The 24,494-nt window shown below is 39.0% G+C and overlaps 1 protein-coding gene across 4 annotated transcripts in view; it reads left to right on the plus strand.

Annotated features, from left to right (window-relative positions):
* The window catches only part of mdga2 (MAM domain containing glycosylphosphatidylinositol anchor 2), a 225,087-nt gene that overhangs the window by 27,061 nt on the left and 173,532 nt on the right, over nt 1-24,494 (plus strand). The gene's annotated exons all lie outside the window — the stretch shown is intronic.

A 24,494-nucleotide genomic window follows, 5' to 3' on the forward strand; every position in this document is an offset into this window, starting at 1 on the left:
TCACTTTGATAACAGATACAATATGATTAAAAATGGCAGATTCTATTTCATTTGTGCTTAATTCGTGTGCATCAGGCTCCACAGGCAGTGGATTTCAGTGGTCTGACCTCTAGTTGAGTCAGCAAGAGAAGGAGAGATATTTCCTTTCCCTCCCATCCGTCCTTCTTCATTGCTCTCTGAATATTCCGGTGACCTTGTTTATGAGGTTGCGTAACGCTCTGCTGGAGGTTTGGGTGGAGGGCAGGGGTGTAAAGGCAGCTCTGGCTCCAGGCAGGACACTGATCTAAACTGTGATGACAACTATGGCTTTTCTTCCTCTCACCTACTCCGCGTTTTTTGATGGGGGTGGGGGCGCCGTGAGTGTGGCGGCTGAATGCAACCTTAAAGACGGCAGCACGCAACACATTCACTTCGCTGACGGAGGCATAAATGAATAACGGGGCACTCCAAACCTTCCATCCATGCAAATGGGAACAATCGCACTCTCATATGTCAGCCTTCCTCTGAATGTTTCATCCTCCTCGCTAAAACATACATGTTCGTGCCGGGGAAATAAAAGGCAGCAAGGCCGTGAGTCATCTATTGCATCATTAAGGAGCTTGTTAAGCATTGTCATGAGGCGGGTTGCTGTAGCAGAGGTTACAGTAAACTATGATGATACTGCAAAATAAACACCAAGAAAAGTCTTTTATTGTCTAAAGATCAGCCCAGTTGACAGACTGAGTTACTTCAACACAACTGTTTCCTCTGTAGAATATTTGGGTCAACTTGACCCGTTTCCACACAAAAGGTGGAAACATTTAAAGCACTTTTGTTTTTCTTCAAGGGGTGTTGAAGTCTGACCCTATTTATCTTGGAAGTACAATTAGCGGTCAAGCTATGGCCTCTGAGTAACTGTAATGAATTTTTTCTTTTTTTTTTGCCTTCTAAAGATTTCCTTAAAGTATGAATGTTAACTATTCAGAGAGAAATTCCAAAACAAAGCATCTCAGAAGTTGTCTTTACAATTTTTCATAATTGTGACAAATATGAATGAAATCTTTTGTTACATTTATCAAATGTCAAAAATCTTTGCCAAATTGTTGAGATCATAAAGTGCACTTGTATTCCTTAATTTTCTTAAAAATCAAGAGTGTCATGATCAGCTGTGACGAGAACAGACCCAAGTGCTAGAACCCCGGAAAGATCACGCACTAGGACTTGGCTTAGAAAGAGTTTTATTCTTGAGTGTTGACGAGGAGTTCCGTGGATGCTGTCACCAGAGAGGGCGGAGACGAGGAGTGGACCAGAAGGTAAGGGATCTCCTTTGCGTGTTGTGGACACCGTTTTGACCGGGCAGGTGAGGTGGAGCTTGCTACTAGTGATCCAACAGCGGTTGCGTGGTGTGGCATGGAGAAACGGCGTGGCTGGAGGTCTGGACGGCGAGGTGGACTTAACTGTGAGGTTGAGAATGAACCCAGGTCGGCACTTGTGGCAGATGAAGTTTGTGTAGACAGGAATGACAGCTTGGTTACTTGAGTTATCAAAACGAGAGATTAACTTGACAAACAAGACTACACAAGTGACCAGGGACTGCACCGTAGTGGGGCAACAAACTGGCAATGAATGCTGGAGAAAGGCCATCTTAAATACAGGAGGTTTGATGAGGGAAGTGCCAACAGCTGGGTTCAATCTGTGAAAGGAAGAGCAGAGAAGGGAAGGGGCGGAGAGGACTCCCGGAGGTACCATGACAGTATCTACGCATTCTGGGTAGTGTAGTAATCCATATTTTCTGACTGTTTAGTTTTGCTTAATGTGCACTGTAATACAATGCACCTGTAAATAGCTGGGGGAAATTTTAAGATTTTTCTGTTGTGTAGCATTATAAAATTTGTCAGACACATTCACCAGCTTCAGACATGCCAAAAACCCCATGGTTACTATGGGTCAATCAGCTTTACAAACACATACTGAGTGAAATTTGGGACATGTTTGCTGATAAGTGATGCAAGTGTGGGCTTAACAGACCGCCTATAGGCAAGTGAAATAAAATATTATTTTAAACAAATTTTTTTGTATCATATTATTAGTTTAAAATAAATAAAAGCATCTAATTTTGTCCCATCTAATTAAAATTAAGGAATATGCTTGAACCGGAAGTCTTTACTGTAATGTTTTTTTAATAACAAAAGCTTAAATGAGCTGCAGCAAACCACATACAGCAAAAGGTTTGCCATCAGACTATATTAGAATCAAAGTGCGCTCCTCGTGCTCAAGAGATCAGGCTTTGTGTTTTTGCTGCATTTCAATCCAAGTTGGCATTTGATTCCCGCTGATTCAGGTTTTCGACTGCAGGAATGTGAAGCTGATGAACTTTTAACAGGTTTCCTCTTTTGGATAAATCCCTTGATGCATTTGCATCATCAGCGACATGGTGGTTAAAAGCGGCCTGTTTTACTAATGTGGAGTGAATATTTTACTGCAAACCTGTTTACAGTACTTAAAGTCTTTCAGATACTATTTGTGCCAACTGCCTGTGAAGAGGCTAACTGCTGTTAATTGACAACAAAGTTAAAAACATTTCAAACTGGAAACAACTGGTCTAGGTTTCTGCTGATGTTTATGATGCAAAAATACTATAGAGCTTAAAGGATACAATCTCCTACTAAGGTTTTATTTAGGGGGTCTTTTCACACAGGCACAGTTGAATTACATTTGACTTTTTTATTTTTTTTGGACAAGTAGAGTCTGTTTAAATTCAGGACCGTATCTAGGCTTTTATTTTTTTTTTTTTAGTTAATAATTATAATAATTATAGAAGTTGACCTGATAATTCACAAACTTGAGCAGCAGATCTTTGTCCTTTCATAAAAAAATGAAGTACATGGTATTAAAGTAACTATGATATTGTCAATTTTAATAAATGAATGATGTTGCTGCATCTTATTAAAGCTTTGCTTTCAACCCTTAAAAGTCCATTTTTGAGCTTTATAATTTACTCAAATAATTTACCCGATAAAATAGATTTTTGTTAGAATGTTGTATATCTATAGTTGTAGTACATTCCCAACTTTTTTTTCACAGATTTTTTATATTATAATACTTAATAATATTCCCCAATAAACCTAAAACTGTACAAAACGCTCAGTTTTTATGCTTTATAACAAATATCACAAGTGTGCAGATGAAAAAAAATGTAGGACACCAAAAAGAAAGCAAAGACAAGGTCCAAAATATGGGAAAAATATATTTCTAAAAAACCAGTGAACCTCACCTAAACTATTTACACCTATTTTTTTCACACATTGGTCTGTAATGGTGGCTTGATCATTTTTTGATGCAATCCGGTGTGTTGGTATGATAGTATTTGGTCATTTTTGTGTTATAGTAGAATGAACCTACCATGCCTTGATCGAAATGATATTTTCTGATCTTGAAATAACTTTTTATTTTTTTTATTTTTGAAACTATTTTAAAATGGTATAGGTCGATTTGATTTGATGAACAACTTGCATCAGAACGATCACTCCGGTCGGATTGTAGGAATAAAAATGGATTTGTTGATTAAGTTGAATAACTGTTACACCCCTAGTCATATACAGTAGTTTTGTGAGCTTTAGCTCCAGTGTTGACATTTTTTCGACTACTGTAACTTATCAACCATGTACGTAACTAAGCAGCTGATTCACGCTGACTGCGTAACACTCAAGGAGTAAAGGTGTGTCCACGAACATGTGGTATTTAGGTGTTGCTGGCAGCATCTCAGGTGTTAAAGGGTTAAACCAAAACGTTTGAGGGGGAAGACCTTTTTAAAGTTTAACGTTAAATTTTAAATGAAAATTACACTAACGGCAGTTCAGCATCACTGTTAGGTCATAAAGAGGTCATGTGAGTAGCTCATGCACCCATGAGTGAAGAGACAACTAAGAGTTAATATAAAAACCTGAATTATCCACAAGTTCTTGCTATCTCTTGAAACAGTTTTTAACGTTTTGGACCTAGACGGACCCCTTTTCTTTAATAATGTCTTTACACTTATAGTGGCATGTATCTGGGCCTGTTTCTGTCCTTTCAAAAAAATGTGCTTTGCAATGCTAAGGCTTTTGCGCACGCCAGTCAGGTTTTGTTTCTCCTGCAGTTCTAGAGAGGTGGTATTGAGAACCGTGCTGGAGATCAACCTGGCAGGACGCTAAGTCACTCAGCTGCTGCTTTGAATGGCTTTTCATGCTGTCCCATATAAACAAGACCGAGATCCAACAAAGCTCCGCTCATTTTTGACTTCACTGCAGGGTGTGAGCTTTTAAAAAGACTAAAAGGGTGCACGCAGCTCACTTAGAGCACTGTGCCTCTTTCTTATTGCTCTTTCTGGGCTTTGTGCACATGAATCGGGATAGCGATTGCAAATCTGTAACGAGGGACAATTAAGGGGCTCCACGTGAGACCTGGAAGAGGTAAAGAACTTCCCTGTGGAAACATTGTGTGACCGTTCAATTTACAGACACACAGAGAAGAAAAGAGGTTTCTCCATCACCTCGGTGTTTATCTACCTCAGTAGTATTCACACTCCGGGGCTTATTTCCACCCCAAGCCTTACTTTACTTACGGCCACATTTCCTGTTTCTTCACTTTATCTTCTGAAAGCCAAGCGGCACAATGTAAGCAATGGCTCCTCAGACTGCCATTCGGAGGAAAAGTATTACCGAGTAGTGTCGAGGCGGCCTAGCATGGGGAAGATTAAATTATCTCCTGTGAAGGTGTGCTGGCACTTTCGTGAGACAAAAGGCCATTATTAAAATTCAGTGACACATACATACATCCAAAATGATCCTGGACGCTTCGTCATGGGTCATAAAATTCCCCAAGGTGCCTTTCGCTCAGTACACGCCGAAAGCCGCCACTTGCATGAATCATTGCGCTTTCTTGAGGATATGTGGAACGAAGGCAGAGAAGAGGAAAAAATGACTGAGTTTATTAGATAGCTCAAGAAAAAAAAACACATTAGTTTAGATTGTTTTGACTTGGTGGCTGGCTGCCTTCGCCGCACCCAATCCGTTGGGTTTGCGCAGCGTGCAAGAAGTTTGAACACATCCTCCTAGCTGCCTGAGCCACGGCAATCTCATCTGGTAATTTGTTGGTGGCATTTGGATTTGAACTTTTGTCTCGAGCAGTGCAAGCCGCAAAGATCTGCGTACAGCATATAGCTTCTGACAGCTGTTTGACACTACAGCATGCTGTTCTTTAGTTCCTCTAATCAGCTGAAGATAGCCAGGTTGGGCTTGCTCTGTGGGATAATTGGCCTGTCAGAGTGTGACAAGAAGACAGTAGCAGACTGCAATCTCTTCTGTCACCTCTATGGTTTCCTCACGGGAGCTCCTGGATCATCTTTATTATGCTCTTCTCACGTTTTTTTCTTCTGCTGATCCCAGGCCCTTACACCCACAGAATGATCATTTTTACAGCTGTATGTAGGCTCTAACATCAGTCAGGAGGAGGGGAACACCTAGGGAAAAAAAAATGTCTTATTACTCCTCATTTGTCATGTAGGTAATCCAAGTGAGCATGGAGGATTATCATGTTTCAGGAATATCTGCTTTTATTAGCTACTGACTGTTAAAAAAAGCACTGTCTTCATATCATACCTGTGTTTTGTTTAGATAAAACAGACTTTTAATTTACTACCTGAAAAAGTACATCTAAATCAAAGAATAGGAAGAAATCTTCAATAGACTCTTGTCTTTGCATCTCCCTCAATATCATAAATTAGTTCTATTTCTATTCATCTGCCTGCTGATCTGAGTTGAGTTTTACAACAAAAAACAGTGGTTGCGATGGACTAGCGAACTGTCCAGGGTGTGTCTGTGATCTGCAAAACATCCCCGTGACCCAAACATGCATAAGATAAAGAAGGCAAATGGATGGATAGAACAGAAACGGGTTGAAATAAATGTTCAGCTAAGAGTATGACAGAACAGGAGGCCAAACATTCAACTGAATTGCACACAAAACCTCACAGATACAACCAATACAGAAGAAACATCAAGCAAATACAAGTGTGAGATAACAAATCAAAGACCCCAGAAATGAAAAAGCAGAACCAACATTCATACTTTAACAGCAACTTCCCATGAGTCCCAGCTTCAAGGTTTTTCCCTAACTCAACTATTCCCTCTGGCACCGTATCTTACTACTTTTTTGTACCTCTGCTTGTCACAGAATGTGACTGTCGACTGCAGCAGAAGAGACGGAGTGTAATTTTTTGTTGTCAGTTTAATGAGGCGTCTCACTGAGAAGCAAATTTTCTAATTTCTCTAAGTTGGTTTATTAAGTCAATTTAAAGATCTCTTTATTGTTGCTGAGTCTTTTTTTAACTACTTGATTGGCTGCTATGATGACTCTTGGTGAGTGCATCATCATCTCGTCTGTCTGAAGTTTCTCCTGCAAAAACCGACTCTACATCCACGACTGCAGTCTGTATAGACTGTACTCTGTAGTAGCCCGATTCTGGTCCTGGAGATCTTCCATCCTTCTTGTTTTCCAGATATCCCTACCCCACATACTGGTGATTAACAGGTGATTCAAATTTCTGAACAAAGACTCTTAATATGGGGTGCAAAAACACCAAATTACACTGCTAACAACATTTTGACCCTTTCATGTCAGACTTTATTTCCTATAATATGAAGATAGGGTTGCTGGAGCTTATTCCCAGCTGCAGTTTGGAGAAGGCAGGGTACACCCTGGACAAGTCGCCAGTCAATTGCAAAGTCACTAATTCACACAGACATGCACACCTTAGGACACCAATTACCCTATGAAGGATGTTTTTGCACTGTGGGAGGAGAGTCCGGAGAAAACAGTCGCAATCCAACGTCTCACATTTATTAAACCTAAAACTCTTACAATTTACAAAAAGAGATGTGACCAACACAATGACGTTTTATATCAACATCATATTAACTAGATCCATTATGTCTGGCATAGCCCATTCTATTCTGAAGGGCAACAATGAAGCCTAATGGGGTGTGGCCATAATGACCAAGTCATTTCAACTTCTGAAAGTTAAGGTGTTTCTCTGAGTCCACCCAGTGATGGTGTTAAGATAGAAACAACAGCTCTTGGAATAGATTGCTCTCTAACCGGGGGTGTCAAACTCATTTTGGTTCGGGGGCCACATTAAACCCATCTGATCCCAAGTGGGCCGGACCAGTAACATGAAAGCAAAAAACAGCTTTGTTTCATATTTGGGTAGCCGTATCACTTACTATTATTCATTCATTTACAGATGCCAATGGATCTCAAATAAACTTTATTTCACTGGTTTATTTAATTTTATACAGACTGAATATTTTACATCTGACACTAACGCAATCCCAATAATAAACTCAAGAGGGGCTAAGGAAACCAAAAAGAAATACCTGCCTACAATGTAAATGTGCAATACAATGAAAAATTAGACTAAATTACTCTTGGAAACATTTGTGAACATTTGAATTTGGAGTTAATCTCCCTTTCTCTCCTGAAACTTCACCCGTCCATCAATATCAGGATTCAAATCCTGTGCAGAAACACATTTACTGTCATTCAAGTGTGCAAAACACAATGAAATGTCCAAGAGTCTTTTCCTGGTTTGCTGCCTGAATTTTGTGGCAACACCTGTCTTCTTCCTGACCTTTGATGGACATTGACCAGACTAACGTCACATGACCTGTTTAGTCTAACATTGTCCAGCACAGTAATTAGAGAGCTGACTATGTTATCAACTGTTGTTGTGTCCATCAACTCAAGAAACTCCACCATGACGGTCTCTTTAACACCTCTAATAAATACACACCGGTAAATATATCTGTGATGTCGGTGCTTTCTTCATCAGCGACTGAAAATGTAATAAATGACTGGATTCCTTTGGATTTGGCGTCCAAGTCTCCTCAGAGATGTATCTGTAATCGTAATTCTTGACAGACTCATGTTGGCAAAGGTTGCCTGCTTTTTGGTGTACAACACTTTTGCAGCCTTCAGCATTTTTCGATAAGATCACCTTCCGAAAATGATTTGGATGTTTGGTCCAACTTGTCTGCAATAAAGTGTCTTTCACTGCTCCATCACTGACATCATGGCTGCAGTAAATGCAGACGGTTATTTTGTCAGTCCAGCTAATAGTTGGTAGGTCTTCTCTTTTCTTAACTCCAAATGGTGAAATTTTCTTTATGGTGAGTCTCATAGTGGTGCTGAATGTTATATTTTTTTAGCACTGCCACCTGTTGACATACCTAGCATGCAGGTTTTGCATTCAGCTCCGTGAACAAATAAAACTCTTTCCATTTCCTTTTTTACTTTTTGACAACGTCTTGGTCGTTAGGGTGTCACTACTGATCATTCTTATAGCAATGTAACAGAGGTGAGGCTTACAAGGAACCAAACTACATCGTACTCAGACACAGAGCTGGGAGGTTTCCCTTTTGGCACATGTAGAGATATCCTGTTTTGCTTTTCCTTTGCTCCCCCTAGTGGCGGAATTTTGCATTTAGGTTATTTCTTTAGCCCTTGTGCTATCCTAGGCACGTTAACATTGGGAGTTGGGTCAGTTACCCCACCAGACAGTGCGCTGAACCTTTTTTCTTTAATAATTTGTGATCTTCACTGGTGTCCATGGATTACATGAAATCTTTCCACCTTTATCCACCTTTGTCATGGTAGGGAGAACACGTCAATGTAAGGGTGGGGTCATAGGATAGCACAAGGGTTAAAAAATCATAACTCGCCACAGGAATGGACTAGAAACATGCTTCTTTTTTTAAACATCCGTATCCGGATTGAACCATCTGGCAGGCCGCGCACCGCATTTTTGACACCCCTGCTCTATAGGCTACATATGGCGCTAATTACGGAATTGCTCAAGTGAGGGGCACAGGCTTGTCTTTTGTCCACAACTGACTCCAAAAACGGTTAACCAAAAAAAAAAATATAAATAAAATAAACCCCCTTACTGAAAAGCAAAAAATTACTTAAACATGTTTTCATTTTCTGACAGCGTTCCCTAGGGATCATTTTGGGGATTTTGAATTTTTTTTTTCAGGTTGGATTCAAGGTTATGAGAAAACATGGTCTACAAATGTTGACCACACAGGTAAACACATGTTGTTCTAAAAAGTCATCATTCTAGTTTTTCTCAGAGCACAGGAGACAGTTCTATGAATTTTACAGAGTGAACGCTACAACAGCCAACTAGCCGTGAGCTTTTTTCCTCTTTAGGGGATTTATTTGATCTATTTGAAAATCTTAATATGATTCACTTCACTCTTTTTGCCAAAAAATTAGCTGCTCTGACTGTTGTTCAGGACCTCAGCACGACTTTTTTTCAGTCTAAAGCTCCTTCAGATGTGCTACAACATCAATGGTTAGAAGATCGTTCCAGTTTGTGGCACTGACAGTTTATTGCATTCTGACTGTTTGAACGTATTAGAGTCAGACAACCAACGGATATCATAGAAAGTTGGGGGAAAAACTGTTGTAGATCTTGAAAAGCAAAGTTTGGCAACCATGATTTTTTTTTTTTTTTGCATGAAGTGACTTGAAGGTGTGTCCATAGCTTGGAGAATGTGATCATTTTTTTATGTTTGTCTGAGGTTTCACTGCCAGAAAAGAAATGTAAGATACAGTTAAGACAGTCATTTTCTTTAAAAAGGCTCATTAAAATAGGATAAAATTGTATTCAGACTCTCTTTATGCAATCAAGTGAAATTGTACCATCTGTGTGGAAATACAAGCTATTTTTAGTATTTCATGCTGCCTAAGCTCCCAAATCAGAAACACGTTTTCAAAACAGGCTTCTGAAGTGATCCATCTTAGAACCAGTTCCTCTCTTTGCTGCTGGCTTTAGATTTTCAGCCTCTTCAGAACATTCCATGCATAACTATATAGAAGAAGCAGGCTTCTCTTTGAACCTGAACACCCCGTGCCCAGACACTGATGCCGTCGTTGTGTTTTCTGGATGGATGGTCCGGCTAGATGTGTTTATCTCGGTCGCAGTGTGAAATGAGGTGCATCTGAAAACACAAACGTTGCAGACAGAGCAGTTGTATAAGTACAGGTCTGTGTAGGTGTGTGTGTGTGTGTGTGTGTGTGCGCGCATTATACAGTTTCAGAGAATCAGGGTTTAGTGAGCATGAAATGAACAAAAAATACACTTTCTCCTCCCATGTTGTGCAGTTTGCTGGAGGCTACTCGTAATGATACTGTGTTTGTTGCAGACAATAAAATATGTCCTCCCACTAATGAAAGTATGCTCTTTGAATGCAGAAATTCAAAAGTATACATGAAAAAGACTGAATAGAAAAAGTTTAATATTTTATTTTGGTCTGTAAAATAAAACTCATTTAGAAGTATTTGTTTGTCAGTATACTTTTTATAATTTCATTTGAGACCTTGTGATAGTCGCAGATATTAAAACAGATTTACACTATACAGCTGCAATAGTAGCTAAATTGAAAGAAGTAATGATGAAATGCAGGAACATATTCAAGGGTTGCATCCTGGTTATACATCCTCACTGATTGATGAATGGTAAGCCATTTAAAGGAAAACATATTGCAAATCACATTGGATGTGTGACAATGACAAATAAAGATCTATCTATTCATCTATTGCCACCTGCTGTTTTTGTGTGTAAATGAATCCATTGGCTTGGTGCACCAAAGGAGAGAGTTAGCCAAAGAAGAAATGGATACTTGGATTCAGATTCAGACTGGAGTTCCGCACACAGAGACTTAAGATTTGAGCTGAAAGACTTCAAACTCGCAGATGTTATAGAGCCCAAACATGGACTTAACGTGTGTAGTGACGCAAGAACATTTCTCATTGAAAGTAGGCGCTGGTGTGAACATGGCATAAAGCATTAGTGCACTTTCACACTGCACCGTTTAGTCCATATCAAACCACAGGCATTAAATTGCAACTGAACAGTGAGGCACACATGTGAACCCTTCTAAATCACAAACCTCTTACAACTCCTCCTTCACCCTTCACCCTTCTCCACCGCTTTTTCCACTCCACCTGCCCAGGTTCATGGGGTCTTCTGTTCCTCAGTGGAATAAGCATCCACTAGAAAAAAATATTCAATCACATATATAAACCTTTATTCAAAAGCCACCTTTCAGACTCTCCTGCTCCATTTAAAGTTGTTTTATTCTCTGAACATGTTTCCATGGACCTGTTCAGTCTACATAGAAAACAAGTTGGAAGTAATACAACCAATTATTTACTCTATTTCCATCTTTTTTTAAGTTTATTTAAGGAGAACAATGAGATTTTCTTACAGTTTGACTAAAAAGAAAACTAGAAAAAATATCTAACCGAGTTAGAACACTAAATCCAAACCGATAACCCACAAATAATCAAATATTAGAGGGATTAAGAGGATAGTTTTATCTTCAGAGGATACAGCTGCATAACTGTCCTGCTTATTTTAATGTGTGCAACAGAGCTCCATGTGTGTTGGTTTGTGGTCTGGTGTATGTCCCTGGTGTTTGCCTGTGTGTGTACATGCTGAATTGACCTTTAACCTAAAGTGTAGATCCTTCTCCTTGCTGCTTTGGGCAACCTGCTCCCTGTAGACTTGTGGGCCGCTGCCTCAGCCTCCAGAAAAAGCCCTCATGTTTAATGAGTGCAGGAGGAAAGGTCACAGGTTCTTACAGGAACACACTTAGATTTTTGTTCAGTTTATATTTTTGTGTTACTCTGTACCAGTCATTTGCGATCACAGTATTTAAGCATTTATTCTTAATGACATCATACATTAAAGTCTATTATAATACTATATAGCACATTGTGTTGGAAACTTTCATAGTTTTTCCTTGAGCAGATGCTGAAATTAGCTTGTTAATGTTTGGTTTCTCGTTTTAAAATGATATTTAAGGAAACTTTGTCTCCATCCTGATGTTTTTTGGATGATCTGAAGACCATAGCACATTGTTTAGTATTTTGGGCTGTTTACAATGCAGTTATATTCCGACAATTTCTACAGTGTAACCTTATTTTTGTAATTTGTAGCTTTTCAACCTTTTTTTTTAGCTTTTCTGAAAAATTATTTGTGAACAGAAAATGAAGAAAGTGCTTCCATGCCTAAAATACTTTCATACCACATGATGGAACAGTGTGCAATCTTTTATATTTAAAAAATAATAGTAATGGGTTTTTACAAAGAGATCGCTAAAGAAAAGAAATATTCTTAAACATCCAATGCCAGGACATAATTGAGACATTATACAATTGCTATGCAATTGATACTTCTCCAAACTGCATGATGTTTAAAGTTTTCTTCTTTCTATAAATATTCTTTTATTTTGAAATTACATATTTTTTACTCCATTTTTCTTCTTCGTCAGGCACATCAAAGCTAAGAGGTTTTCTGAGTTGCTGAGCTCCTCAAATTACCAAGAAGACTATAAACATGAAGATGAGTCAAAATCATCGTCATTAGTTCAGTAGATGGATAACTAAGTCATTATGTCGTCTTAGATATTAAATATCTAAATTGAGTCATAAGTGGGTTTGACATGTTGACATATACTTGCTCCAATCACCTCATTAACTTTCAAAATATGGGCGTTTGGGTGGGACAAAGTTACTGAGAGTTGTGCTGACTCAGCCATGAAAAAAAACCACTCAATCATGGACAAATTGAAAACCTTTTTGACACCTGGCTTTACAAATGTTAATTCTTCATCTGAATTCGAACATACCGATGCTGCGTTCAAGAATCTGCATTTCGGACATACATTAACCCACAATGTTCACACTGGACTGTCACTACTTAATCCTTGCGGATCTCCACTACCTACAGTTAAAAGAGGGTTGGTACAAAATGTTTAAGCGGTCCTGATCTCTGAAATCTTGCTCAAGGCTTTTTATTTCACAGCTCTATTCTGATATGTCACATATTTGAACACAAACTACTATTAATAATTTCCCCTCCACAATCACTTTTTAAACGGTTGGAACTTCTGAGAAATTTAAAGGGACGACATCCATACGTCACTACCAATTCCAAGTTCCTGATTGGTCAAAGTTAGGCCTGTTTTGACTTTCAGTGCATAGAGAGCATATAGAGCATATAGAGCCCAAAAACAGCCTTAAAAATGTGCAAAGCTACACACGAACGCCAGGGGTTTGAACCCCGAAGCAAAAAACGTATATCCTAATTTTCAACAACTTTTTATTGAAAGTGTTAGCTTAAACGTGCGTTGCCGAGGACGATGTGAATGTAGCTTAACATTGAAATCAATGGTAGATTTTGAACCGGCCTCTAGTGGTCATTTGAGTAACTGCAACTTTTAAAACATTGGGGCCTTCTTTAAACTCTGAGTGTGGAGGATTGGTCCACACTGAGAGCCTGATGAGGGAATGTAAGAAACACACAAATCACATCTCCTAGGATCTTAGAGGAGAACAGTTGATTAATCTCCTGCTCAGCTTCTGCAGAAGGCGATCTAGAACTGTAAACTGCATAATAAAACAATGCACTCCACAATCCAGTCAACAATATTGATTTTCCTTCAGTCGTGTTTGCCTTGTCCTCTTGTTCAAGCTGTAGTACATCTTCCACACCAATCACCTGTGAAGCCTTCACATTTCTGTTACCCCTCCCTGGAAGAAAAAAAAAACAGCTGTGAGTGATTGCATGTCCGCTCTCTTCCCCAATGAATCCAGCTGAAGTTCTCTTGAGTTTGAGAAGCCAAGATCCTGGCCGGTGAGGAGAAATTACACAACGCTTGGCTTTGACATGAATCTATAGACGCCATTGACTTCAAATTAAAGTGGGGTGTGAGGCGATCAATCACAGCTTTGGACTCTGGATGTTGCCTCTGCGTGATGCATGGTTTTCCTGGGATGGCTTTAAAACAGTGTGGTGAGATCAGAGTGAAATCACTGCTGCACTCCTACTCTGCTTGAAACATAAAGCTCCAGTTTTTTACCTCTCTGCAGAACAGAACGTCTACTTCCTTTCAGGTTTTATTCCTTCACTGGATTCATCACGCTCAGCATTTCCTCCCTCATAAAAACCAAGAAAGCTGTCAGCTTTTGACAATGGCCTTGTTCAGCCCTGGTTACCATGGTTACGGCACCACAACAATAACATAAAATGTCGTGTGCCTCTGTGTGAAGGCTGAAGGACCATGTGAAAGGACAATTAGCACATTAAATCACACTTTGCTGCCACACTTTAGGCTGCATTGTGGCATTTCACTTTGGGCCACTCCATTATTTATCATTACTTCATGCCTTGGCACCAGTAACCAGCATGACCAGAGGTGTGATGCTTTAGCGTCGCCCTTCCGAAATGTGTGCTCCACTGTGACATTATAATAATGCAGAGACTTCGCTGTCAGGCGCTTTTTAAAGGCAAAAGTCGACAAAGAAAAATCTGCAGGAATACAAATGCGGAACTTTTGTTTAAATTTTCCGGGAAGTATGCAAATAAACAATATCCCCCCAGTAATGTTGTAATTATTTTAAAGCACTTTTATGGACAAGTTTAAAAAAACAAAGTGAGGACTTAACAGATAAAAGGTGTCTCAAGCAAAAACAACAACATCGTCTGCATAGAAGTGGAGAGCAACATCTTCACTGGCCTATTTTACAATTTGATCCTGTGGATGGAACTCTGTGAGTATGGGGTCTGGGAAGTCTCACTGAGGGCTGTTTGGTCACAGGATGACCAGAGCAGGAGATTTCTTCACACCATGAACTGTAAGAAAATATGAGAACTGGACTGAGTGACCCAGAGAAAATACAATTCTTCCGGTTTCAACTAAATTAAGTCAATTCAGCCGACATTTTTTCACAATATGCCATGATGAAGGCAGACATCGTCAATAAGCAATGATTGGTCTGAGTCATCATCTATTGCAACAAATCTCGCCAATTAGGAGTGAGCTTGTGAGAACACATCCCTACCACCTGAAACTGGACCCAGGAGAATCTGTTAATCATAGGTTTTGAACATTTAACATGAAAACACACACTTTTATTGAGGCTTCTGATTGGTCAGTTTATAACTTGAATGACTTGCACCACTTGGAACTGATGGGTTCTTCCTATTTGAAACATGAGGGGGAGGGGTCACTCAGTCCAGGTATTGTTACAGTCAATGGTCATGATTGCAGTCTTCAAACATCTGATTACTTGAGATGATGTCATTTTTTGGGTAGGTAACTAGATTGATAACTCATTTGATTTTTAATTGTGAGTTTAGGCTAATTTTTGTGTTTTTTACTGTAATCATTAAGGAAATCAATAAAAAAAATAAGGTTGAAAAGCAGACGAGGTAAAATGGGTGGGGTCACATAAGATCAATACTCTGGTTAAGTCATCCTGATATTTTTGTTTACCATCCAAACTCAATTATTTGCGTTTAACCCTAAAATCTGACTCCCTTCATTCTTCCTGTGCAGCACCTTTACATCAGTTCTTCAGGTTTGTTTCCAAATAACTTGTGATGTTTAAGTGGTAATTCTGCCATAATCTGAGTGCACAAGATAAATCAAAAGGATTAGGCCTAAGCCTTTAATCCTCATATCATGTTGCATCTTTTTTATTATCAATTTTCTGATGCAATAAGACAGGCAGCATTCTTGTTTCTGTGCTTCAAGGATCTCAGCTATACTTTCTATCTGCCTGTCATTGCAGGTTTTTACATGTCTGCAGAGATGAGTCTATCTAAGTTATTCAACACGCCAAATATTTACAAGATGGAATAAAAAGGGGATTGTCTCCCAATAAATCAATATTATTTTGAAAAATATTGAACAAGTACAGTTGGCGGCACGGTGGTGCAGTGGTTAGCGCTATTGCCTCACAGCAAAATGGCCCCCGGTTCAAGTCCTGGATGGGGGACCTGAACCGGAACATCAATGGGGGACCTTTCTGTGTGGAGTTTGCTCGTTCTCCCCGTACATGCGTGGGTTCTTTCCGGGGACTCTGGCTTCCTCCCACCATCCAAAAACATGCTTCATAGGTTAATTGGTCCCTCTAAATTGTCCATAGGTGTGAATGTGTGATATGTTTGACCCTGCGACAGACTGGCGGCCTGTCCAGGATGCCCCCTGCCTTCGCCCATAAGTGGCCGGGATAGGCCCCGTGACCCCGAAAGGGAAGAAAATGAATGAATGAAAGTACAGTTCAGAGTTTGGCACAAACATGTTTTATTGTTGTTTATTTTAATAAACCAATAGTCAACAAAGTAGACTAAAAAATTATTTTAGAAAAATATCAAATTAAATATTCCATTCCATTAATATTCTATTTAATCTGTTTTCTTTAAATGTTATGCTGATAAAGTTTATCTTGTGTGATTTGAACATTTTATTTTCAAATTTGTATTTGCTGTAAATGTTATTCATCATTAGTTGTTCAGTGATTCAGAAATTAAACTTTTAATTCAAGTTGCAAATTTACCGAATTAATATTTAGTTGTATTTTTCTTTTAAATTTACAAAATTCTTTTAAAGCAATCCCATTTCCTATTGGGAAAAGGCTTATTTAAAGTAATTAGGAAGAATTGTATCTATCTATTCGTTTTATTTATTTTTCTTCAAAATAAAACACACAAAAAATTATGCGAAAGCTCTTTTTTTAATGACCAAATCAAATTAATAATTTTTTGATTTCTGATTAGAATTTTTTTTTACAATGAATTCATATTAAATGGATAAATTTGAAATAATGTTGGGAACATCAGTGCAGCTTTTCTAAGATTGTGTGAGGAACAAATTATTTTTACCAATCAAAACACAAATAAAGATACTCAGTTGATGGAAAATCAGGATTTGATGTCCAAAGAAGTGCCAGGATGTCACACCCTCTTGTGAGCTGATTCTCTGTCACCTATTCACTCAACGAGAAGAAATTCCATTTTTCAACAGTTTGATAGAAATGAAGGGAGCACACAAGGGCAAAAAAAATAAAAAAAAATAATTATCAGCAAGCCAAGCTGACAAACTCGCCAAGCAGCTAATCTGACAGAAATAACATTTTTCCAGAGCCGCCAGAGGATTCGACCTTTGCCTGCTGAAGTGAGGATGTCTTGCTTGTTTGTCGCACGCCTTCAAAGATCCTAAAAGCAAGCGCCTGCCTTCATTACACTTTTAATTGCACAACATCCACATCTAAAAGTATACTGGATATATATTTTTTTTAACTCTCTGATGGGACAGCAAGTCCTCCCAGGAACGTTAGGCTGTAAACAAAGAATAAAGAAAACATTTAATAAAATAAAAGCACAACATGTTTTCCACTCATTAGTTTTGTTTACCAGCGCCCGAACTCCGGGAGCGTTCAATACGTTTCAAAAGTAAATGTTTGACCTATAGGGAGCGGCGCCATGTTTGCACATTTTGAGGCTGTGGAATGGTGCACCAGTGATTTGTTTAATTAAAGCCTAATGAAGCTCAGGTCGGCTGTGCACGTCAGCCGGATGTTCAATACCAGAAAATGACTGCAGAGAAAAGAGAATTTAAAAAAAAGCAACTATTTGCAGCTGATGATGCTTTTTTGATAATGAATGGTGTTAAAAAATGTACCTCCAGACTTTATCTAAACTATATAATGGAGGATTTTTACTATTATCTATTCAGAACTAGTCATTTGTACATATAAGCATGACATAACACAAACTTCTGCCGAGTCACACTTTAATCAACATAAACTCAATAAGTTTACTGGGAACATTTGACTGAGGCAGAATTACTGCCTTTTATGCTTTACATCATACATGAAGGTAATGCCTTAGTCACTTGAACCCATTTTGGGTGCTGCTGGTTTTTGGGTTGTTCGGGTCCATGGAGGATCGTAGAGCGGACCAATGCCTCAAGAGGGGTGCAGGTGTGTTTTCCAGTTCACTTGAGGCAAGGTACGTCATGATAGTGGAATGCACCATTGTCATGCATGCTGTAAGTGTATTGTGAATTGTTTTTAAGCATCATACACTCTTATAGAGCTTTATGGGCTCAACAAGCAATCTAGAACTTTGATATTTTGTGTGGGTCACCATCATGCCCCGTTACATGTTTACCCAATATTGACAGTAAACAGCCTGAATCTACCTAGAGATGTAGAAATCAGCAACACCTGTTTGCAGCTTCACATAGTGGCACAGACTTGGGTGTTTTGGTGTCAGCCATTAGTGATTTGTGTTGTAAGGAGCCCTCACGGTGTTTTTTTTGTCGGAATGTTTTGTTCGTTTCCTGTGTGTCTTGCTGACATTTTGGTATTTTATATCAGGTTTCACCTTTCATGATTTCTGCTGTTTTGCAGATTTTTATAGTGAAAACGTACAGATTTTTATTTTTGAATCACATCGCACTGTGTTCTGTGTCGTGATTACCTGTAGATCTTCTCAAATAAACCAATCTTATTCTGTACAGAATGTGTTCAGCTTGCCAAATCTACATGAACCTTGGTCTTGATCAGTTCTTTATCATTCTCTGATTCTTGACTTATTTTCGATGAAGTTTTGATCTTTGAGACTTTAAATGTGAGAAAACGGTTAAAAATGTTCAGGCCTGTCTGAGAAAAGTCTGTACAGTGTGGAGTGAGCAGTTTTTCACTCTTAAACCATCTATAATCCTACTTTGTGAATTTTGTCCAACGCCCGTTCCTTTTAGAACGGAACCATCACGATAAATAGGCAAATGTTTGCTTCGTTTTGACAGGGATGTTGGTCTCCAGGCCTCAGGATCCAAACCAGCTAGTTTTTCATTCAGATGCAGCTCTTGCAGTGGATGGGGAACCTCTCCGTGCCGGGAGAGTCTCTAAATTATCTCAGGTCAGGTTTGTTTTTTTTTTGTTTTTTTTTCTTCACCACACTTGAGAAGAGAAATTTTGGCATTTGGTCAGTGGTGTGATATTCTGGTGTCATATATTTGGAAGAAGGAAACATTTCTTTATGCTTGCCATTTAAAAATGCCGAAAGAAAGTGATGCAAAAACATCATGAGATACAGTCAGGACCATAAATATTTGGGCAGAGAAACGTTCTTTCTAATTTAGTTTCTGTACATTACCACAGTGAATTTTAAATAAAACAACTCATATCCCATTGAAGTGCAGACTCATGCGAGTCTGGTGACTGCATGTGTATTTCTCACAAAGTAAAACATTTCCCTCACAAACTGTTATTTTCAGGACTAGTTGGAATTGGAGTTGTTAATGAGGCCTTTAAATTATTCGTGTAACGTGGGTACATGAACCAGATTTGTAGCGTTGCAATTCTCTCACCAGCTCTTTTTGTGAACCTGGTGCTTCACATGATGGTGTTAAAGTTGTGAAAACAATCAATTGGAATTCTCTCTGTTACCAACTCACCACACAGATTTCTTTACCTCTAAAAAAACTCAAAAATCCAACTTGTGATCAGTTTATAGCAGATAAAACTAAAGACAACTACTCCACACTAAGGATTCAGTTTACAACTGCAGAGGAAGGAAAACAGGAAAACGTCATTTTGGCCCATTTCTAACCACTAATAACACCAAGTGGGATAAGTTGATGGTTGATAGAAGCCAAAAAACACTTGTCTTTATTTATTTTTAATACTAAAATAAATCAAAGCTGGAAATGAGTTGGAAGAAAAATAAAACAAATGATCAAACTTCTATAATTTTCTGTGCTGTAAAGGAAAATACTGTTTGTACCCATCAGTGTCCATTATAACTATTAGGAAAAGCAATTACCTTAGCTCTATTCTTAGTATCTATTCTACTTTGGGTAGAATAGATACATTTATCAACGTACTCTTTTTCTAAAGACAGAAAGACTGAAATTAGCAGCAAGGTCTGACTATTCACCTTAGCATTGCGATGAGTGTTTTTCACAGAGCTCAAGTGTCTTCTTGAACACAACCGATTTTAATCATCCAAACTTGGCAAGTCACACAGAAAGAAAAATGACAAAAAACTTTTTTTTTGAAAGTCAATATTTTCAAGTTTTTGATCAATGAAATAACAAACAAGAACAAAGATGGAAATTAATTTACTTGTTCTCAGTTATTGGCGAGATTCGATATGTTATACATTTGAGTTGTGATTTTAACACCTCGGCCATTAGTGCACATTGGATCTCCATATGATGTTGTACAGGCAATGGATTTTGTATTTGACGTATTTACAACTGGGATTTTGTTAGAAGGCAGACCGACAAGAAAAATGCACCAAATGAGTAATTACTGTGGCCTTAACACATAGTCATCAACCAGTACCAGTCCACAGGTTATTGGCATCGGGCCGCAGAGAAGAATAATACATACGAATCTCAAGGAAGTTTATTTTTTAAAAACTATCCTCCACATCCGTCTATGATTCATTTTCATAGAAGGATGTTAAGTTGTTCTTCTCGCCGTCCCAAATGCATTTGTTGCTGTTTTAAAGCAGCTGCTCCAACCACTAAATTTCAAAACCTCCAAGCCAGCAAAGTTAACGTAAAAAAACGTCTTTGGAAAGTTAATCTGTATTTAACAAACAAAACCAGAAGTCTTTACAAAAATATGGACTAATTGTGAGTTTTTCTCACACACCAAACCTGCTCTCCATAATTTGCATAATTTCTCTGCTGTCGTGAGGATATCGCTAATAAAGTTGCCAACAATTTGGATTTGCCTTTTGTTTTTAATTATTGGTAAATGCAACCTGTATTTATAACAGTATTATCATTTGATTTTGTTGTATTTATCTGCTACACATTAAAAGACAGAATAGGCTAAAGTTGGCATCTTGTTTTTAGCTCCGCCTTTGACAGTTAAGTGTAAGGTCAAAGGAAATGTGAAGGAAAATAAGGAAGATTCTATAATAAATCTACATTGTATTTAGTGTAACAGTTTTGGACAATCATTCTAAATCAGTTTTCCTGTAGAATCATGTGATAAATGGATTTTTTTCCTAACATTTCCCCTAAAAGTTAAGAGATATAAGTAAAAAAGTAGACTCCACCTTTGTACAGGCCAGTCTGTGAAAATATTGTTTCAATTTTACCTGGTCAATGGCCTGAAAAAGGTTGGAAACCACCAGTTATTGTCACAGATGAAGTCAAATTGATTTAAGTGAAGAGGCTTTGCTGCCTTTTTAAAAGCTAAAGAAAGAGCCAGAAAGAGGTGGAAAGTGTTGAAATACATAAACATTTTATTGACTGACAGAGTTTTCCGGTAAGCTACCGGAATATTATTTTACGTTTTATATAAAAAATATTAGTTTATATTAATAATAATAACAAAATAAATGTTGAAATAAAATATGTATTTGGGCTGCACGGTGGCGCAGTGGTTAGCGCTCTTGCCTCACAGCAAGAAGGCCCCCGGTTCAAGTCCCGGCTGGGGGACATGAAAAACACAACATCAATGAGGGACCTTTCTGTGTGGAGTTTGCATGTTCTCCCCGTGCATGCGTGGGTTTTCTCCGGGATCTCCGGCTTCCTCCCACCGTCCAAAAACATGCTACATAGGTTGATTGGCAACTCTAAATTGTCCATAGGTGTGAGTGTGAGAGTGAATGGATGTGTGATTGAGGATATTCCACCCTGTGACAGACTGGCGACCAGTCCAGGGCATCCCTTGCCTACGCCCAAGTGGCCGGGATAGGCTCCGGCAACCCCGTGACCCCGAAAGGGAATAAACGGTTAAGAAGATGAATGAAATATGTATTTTGATTATTTCGTTTGTCACGGCCTTCTTCTCTGCTGTTCTCCTTTGCCACACTTCCAAAGCCTTCTGCCCCCCTCCCGCCCCGCTGTATACATTTTTTTTTTTTTTTTTTTAGCTCTGCTAGTGCTCTAGTTGTACAACCAAACTTGACTGACGCAGTCGTCTGCTGCTTTCATGTGCTGCCCAGAAAGTGGAGCTTTGTCTCCGTGTTCACGCACAGCTCAGCAAAGAGGTGAAGCCATCCACAGAATGAGCCATCAGCAGCTCTTTGTGAACTAACCTGCCAATCTTTCGGGGCACCAGCTTTCAGACATTGCTGCCGTCTCTGGGGAACCGGCTTGCCCACTTCCTCCACTCGCTCCTTTAATTTGTGAGTTCCTCTGTAACCTTCAGTGATCACTCTTCCAAGTCACTCCCTCCTGTTCCCTGGTCTCATTGTTCCCCTTTCCCATTTGTCTCGTCTTATCTTTCCCATCCTTTTTTTTTTTTACCTTTTCCATTCTCTGCGCCTTTGCTTCTCCATCTTTATCTTAACCCCTCCATCTCCTCCTCCTGGCCCAGTCTCCTCGCGCAGAGATGCAGAGTGATGGGCAAACACCATTGCTCAAATCTCCACTGAGTACCTTGTTATCATCTTGTCCTCACAGCAGCTCTCTGTCTGGCTTCGCCTCACCTCAGAATCTGTCTCTAATGGGACCACATCATCTGCGACAGCTGCAATAACTCAGCACTCGCAAACAAAGACGCAGCTTGGCTTGACTCAAAGCGCCGCTGATTGTCGTCTAATACCTCTGTCTGATTTACGTATCTACAGAAGCTTCCTTAAACATCTCCCTGACTTACACTTTTCCGTACATGTCATCAGGATTCCTTTACAACTGTCATCTGAAACAGCCTCTTTATTCAAACGACTGTCATCTATGATTTTAGCGGTAAAAAGCCAAGGTATGAAATATTTATGAGATCTGAGAGAGCCCTGATTGCAAGCCCAGGACCTGTCACGGTGCTTTTGCGTACTCAAACATCTGCAGGCTGTACGCAGCTCCTCCGGCTCCCACAGAGTCCAAGTCAACCTGCATGAGTGCATCAGAGCCTATTAATTGGTTCCATTGGGTCGGGTGATGCAAAGACAAACCCTCACAAACATTTAGTGTGCATAAATGAGGACTGGTTTTGATTGGGTGCTTACTTGAAGGCTGCTGTTTACGCTCCTGTCTGTGGCAGTAAACCAACTAGACTCGATTGGAACCACAGACAAAAACTCAAAGCCACAGCAGGAACCCAAACCTAGTGGAATCGCCTTAGATTGGAGTACAGTCAGACTTAAGCTGGTATTAAAAGAAATACAGCTTTTATGTTTTTTCTTAAGACATTCATTATCTTGGGTTTCTAACAAGCTTTGTCTTTTTTTTTGTTACATTCTGTTGATCATATTAAGTACAAGCGTTAATTCGACCATCGTGGTGATAATAGAGAGGTCAGGTAAAGGCCACATTAAGCGAAAAAAACGGTCATATCGGGAAAAGACTACTATACCCAGAATGTCTAGAAGGCCCATAAGGCTGACGATTGGCCAAAGGTGTTGAAAGGAAGTAAAATACAAAAGGATGCTCTCAGTTTCTCAGTTCATTATGGTGAAGCATAGTATGTACTGGAGACGCCAAAACTCTCAATCGATAAACCAAAGCAAGGGGAAACTGGATTGTTGCATCTCTACTGCATACCAGTATGTTTATGTTTAAAGTGTCAAAGGTGTTGTGCTAAATTTAGGAAGGATTTATTATTTATTGTCAGTTACATTACACTTGACTTGGTACAAGCCAACTGAAAGGGTGGTCTTCATTGATACTTGCTTGTTGGTAAGTTAAAATATTTTTTGTAAATTTTAAGTTTTTGGTTATTTTGTGATACACAAATCATATGTCAAGCCAAAACAAAACTGTGACCCTAAAATTAAGGTTTGAAACAAATTGTGGGGAAAGTGAATCGTTGCACCTCTTGCACGTACCACATTACCCAGTTTCCTGTCTGCAGTATCCTTAAAGCTTCAACAACCCATCAAGCAGTGCAAGTCATAGTTTATTAAAGTCATACTATAGGTTAATTGGTCACACTAAATTGTGCCCAGGTGTGAATGTGAGTGTGCATGGGTGTGTGATTTGTGGCCCTGGGACAGACTGGCGACCTGTCCAGGATGGCCCCTGCCTTCTCCAGCAAGATAATATTTAAAAAATATTTAAAAAAAACACTCTCTGATATTAGTTTAGCATTTAGCTTAAGTGTTTTAACAATTATTAATCCATGGTTCGGGTGAATACTCGATTCTGATTGGCTGCTAGGTGTGCATTAAATAGTGATATACCATAGTGATATACCACACCTAAAAAAGTAGTTCCGGTCACATGGCATAAATGTTCTATATCACTTCACTGGCTTCTCTAAAACAAACTTCAGCTTCATCATCTGGACAAAAACAACCGGTAAGAGGTGAACTTTCTCTCTGAACTGATGCTTTATTTAACCCATCAGGACGATCAGCATATATTTATATATATATTGCTTTATATCGCCGAATCTTGACCGCAGCGGTGGTGCGACGCCTTGTCATGTTACCGTGACATCGTGCCGCACCACGTTAAAAATAGTGCGGTTTTCATGAAAGAGATATCAAAATGGGGGGAAAAAACAAGAATTAAGGACTTAAAACGTAACTTTTCTTATACATAGAGCTTCTTTCGCTAATTAAGTCTGTTTTTTTGTTTCTATGTGGACACTTTTTTGAACAAATTTTTTTCAAAAATTCTTTTGTTTTAACTTTTTCACTTCATCCT

This window comes from Oryzias latipes, chromosome 24 (genome assembly GCF_002234675.1).
Source record: "Oryzias latipes chromosome 24, ASM223467v1".
Lineage (NCBI taxonomy): Eukaryota > Metazoa > Chordata > Actinopteri > Beloniformes > Adrianichthyidae > Oryzias > Oryzias latipes.